This window comes from Grammomys surdaster, unplaced genomic scaffold, assembly GCF_004785775.1.
Source record: "Grammomys surdaster isolate TR1022 unplaced genomic scaffold, NIH_TR_1.0 120289, whole genome shotgun sequence".
Lineage (NCBI taxonomy): Eukaryota > Metazoa > Chordata > Mammalia > Rodentia > Muridae > Grammomys > Grammomys surdaster.
Window position 1 is genome coordinate 1 of NW_021616220.1, and position 3,740 is coordinate 3,740.

General features: G+C 45.8%; 1 pseudogene; it reads left to right on the forward strand.

Moving 5' to 3' along the window:
* The first annotated feature begins 3,347 nt into the window (after nt 1-3,347).
* Nucleotides 3,348-3,733, forward strand: LOC114635953 (annotated as a pseudogene).
* Nucleotides 3,734-3,740: the final 7 nt, after the last annotated feature.

Below are 3,740 nucleotides of genomic sequence, written 5' to 3' on the forward strand. Positions count from 1 at the left end.
GCCCGCGGGCTCCAGGCTCAGGGTCGCCGCCATGGGGAGCTGGAAGTCTCGGGGAGCTTCACGCGAGTCCGGAGCGGAGCCTGGTCTGCTGTGGAGCCGACCTGGTGCATGTCGGGGAGCTCCTGACCAGACCAGACAACCATAGTGGGGTGGGCGGGGAGGTCAGAGAAACAGGGAGGCTGAGCTAAACTGGATTATTCGGCTCTTATCCACACCCACTCCCGTTGTGATTGTTGGGTGATCGAGTAGTGGTAACGCGATAGCTATACGCGTAAATAAAAGTAAAAACATTTTAAAAATAGCTAAGACCAGTTAACTTGTAAAACACCGATTTATTTCGTACAGTTAAGGAGTCTTAGAAGCCTGGTCTTGAATCATCTCGTAGTAGGGGACGGAGTGGAGATTGGAGCATGCAAAGCATGTGATGACCCTGACCTGAAAAACAAACAAACAAACCACAAATAAATATAAAAATCCACTTCAGTAGGAGTGCTGTAAGAAGTTTGGGGGTGAAAGAGAGGACAGTATTCAAAAGGGACCAGGGTCGCTTGATACCAACAACAAATTCCAGAGTTTCCCAAAATTACCCCCACATACAAAAATTTGCTAGACAGACTTAGGATACTCTGAACATTATTATAACCATGGCCCACCTTGTCTATTTTATTGTTCAAGACACATTTTGTCAATAAATTGCAACTTCTTGCATCCCAGAATCTTCTGGTTTCTTTGATCTTCTGGCACCTCTTAGGTTTTTGCTGAGAGATGTGATACACCAAGACCTAGGCTTGTTTAAAACACACAAGGACCAGGTTTCTGGGTGCAGAGGATTCAGAAGCTTTCCTGGGTCGCCTCTATCTTTACCGTTTCCTTTCACCCTAATATATATATATATAGTTTTTTAAAGACAGGATCTCACTGCATGCAAACCAACAACTGGAAATTTAATCCTTTGTTTATAGATATAAAAGCGTGAATCTGAAAAAAATAAAAACACAGCAAGCAAACAGAGCCACAGACGCAACAGTAATCACACATAGTCGACTAAAGACAATTTAGAAAAAATCCTCACTCGCTTGCTCACACTTCATATTGGAGAATACTGTGTATCAATTTAGAAAAAAGAAAGAAAGAAGACAATCTTAGAATTTTTTTCTAAAGATTAAAATGTAGGAAATACATAAAAAGAAATCAAGACATGTTGAAAAACCAAAAAAAAAAAAAAAAGAAATCAAGACATGGAAGATTACAAAGTATGATGCCCTGCTCTGTTTATAGTTCCATGGTACCTTCAGGGAGACGTGTTCTGTGACACCACGGGGTTCCCTTATTTTTAAGAGTTGAGAATGAATGGAAACAAAAAGGGCCTGGCCCGGCAAAGCTTCCGATTCATTTGCACTCAGGAGGCGTGTGATGTGGCTCAATAAACCTGCTTCTGGCGTACCAGAGCTGAAGCCAGAAATAGTAGACGCCAGGAGGCCAAAGAAAGAAACAAATGGATCCAGAATTAAACAGGATAGAACTTACTGGGAACTCACAGAAATATGTCTAGAGCAGCAACATGACAAGATTTTTATATGCAATCACAGGGTTTATGCCCTACGATTGCCAAAGGTAGCTCATGAGAACTGGAATGGACCTAGCCATATCAAACATTTGTTGATATCAGTTAAAAATTAATAATCTGATCAGCAGAGGATGACACAGCATGCTTAGCTGACTGTCTCAACATCTCTGCTTGTCCTAAGGGTTTGGAGTACATGACAGAATAACCTGTTGTATAAGATAGCTGTTGTGACCAAGCCAAATCCCCACATTGTCACAAAGGATGGATATCTATAGAAAATTTTAGATCGAGAGGCTTTACAATGAGATGAAAAGGAAACTTTAAAAATTCCCAGTTGAATTCTTAGTCATCAGGGAAATGCAAATGAAACAATTCCGAGATTCCACTTTATACCAGTCAGAATGGCTAAGATCAAAAATGCAGGTGAGAGAAGATGTTGGCAGGGATGTGGAGAAAGAGGAACACTCCTCCATTGATGGTGGGACTGCAAGCTGGTAAAACCACTTTGGAAATCAGTTTGGTGGTGTAGCCGGTTACCATCCCACTACATTTGTATAAAGCTCAGCAACTGGGCAGGATGAGAGGTAGGTGGAGTGAGGAGAGGAAGAGGAGAAGGAAGAGGACGGATGAAGGGAGAGGGGAAATGGCGTCGGATGTACACGTGTCTCCAGCAGTCTAAGGTAGTCATAACATCTAGGTTAGGTATGGGTTAACACCTCTAATTATGTGGGCTTCTTGTTATTTGAGCATTACCAAATATATAAAGCTATTGGATAATTTTTTTAAAAAAAAATTCCCAGTTGAAGCTGGGTGGTAGCTATGCCTTTAAATCCCAGCATTGGAAGGCAAGTAGATTTCTGAGTTGAGGCCAGCCTGGTCTATAGAGTGAGTTTCAGGAGAGCCAGGGCTACACAGAGAGATCCTGTCTCAAGAAAAAGAAAACAGAGAGACAGAGACAAAGCAGGGAGAGAAGGAGGAAGAGCGGGAAGTTTTTTAGGCCGTTGTAAGTGTACCCATGAATGCAGTTGTAGAATCCTAGTATCTTTCTTTCGACTTCGTGATGTGTACATAGGTGGATCTCAGCTTGCTGTCTGGGTACTCCCACTAGAGGCTTCCATCAGTGGAGGCCCCAGATCTTGGACTATATTACAGAAACTTTTGTTAAACATTCTCTCCTCATAAATTATTACCCTGGGATATCTCCTTGCAGTAATGCAGACCCGATTAAAACAATTCTCTTTGGGATAGAATGCCCGGGGCAGAAGAGTGGCCACCAGGGTCTGGTGTTGAGAGGTTCTTTTCTAGATCTTGTGCTTAGATGGTTTTGCCTGCGCGTCTGTGTGTATAAATTCATTTGACACATTCGACCTATTCTTTTCATATGTGCATTTCCTATGTTTCGAAGTGTCTTTCAAAACTTGTGTGTCAGAAAAAAAAGGAGGGGGGGGGTTGTTCTAGGACAGGGTTTCTCTGTGTAGCCCTGACTATTCTGGAACTTACTCTAGACCAGGCTGGCCTCTAACTCACAGAGATCCAAGCTGTCTCAGAGATCGAGCTGCCTCCCAAGTATTGAAATTAAAGGCGTGTACCACTATTGCTTGGCATTGTGTAGTAGAAACTCCATATCTACTACACTTGTAAGAATGGGTAGAAACTTTATCTCTGTGTTGGTGAATGGAGTGGGTTACAGCAGGGGCAGGATTATCTGTAGTTTTCTCATGGAAGGATGAGTTCAGCCTTTTGCATGCTTTGTTTGTCTGTGTGTATTTGTTTAAAACAGGATCTCTCTGAGCCAGGAGCCCGCGGGCCGCAGCTGCTGGGACGAGCCGCTGAGCATCGCCGTGCGCGGCCTGGCCCCCCGAGCAGCCCGTCACGCTGCGCGCCGCCCTGCGCGACAAGAAGGGCGCGCTCTTCCGAGCCCACGCGCGCTACCGCGCCGACGCCGCTGGAGAGCTGGACCTGGCGCGCGCGCCCGCGCTGGGCGGCAGCTTCGCGGGGCTCGAGCCCATGGGGCTGCTCTGGGCCATGGAGCCCGAAAGGCCTTTCTGGCGCCTGGTCAAGCGCGACGTGCAGACGCCCTTCGTGGTGGAGCTGGAGGTGCTGGACGGACACGAGCCCGACGGCGTGCGGCAGCTGGCGCGGGCGGTGCACGAGCGTCACTTCATGGCCCCCG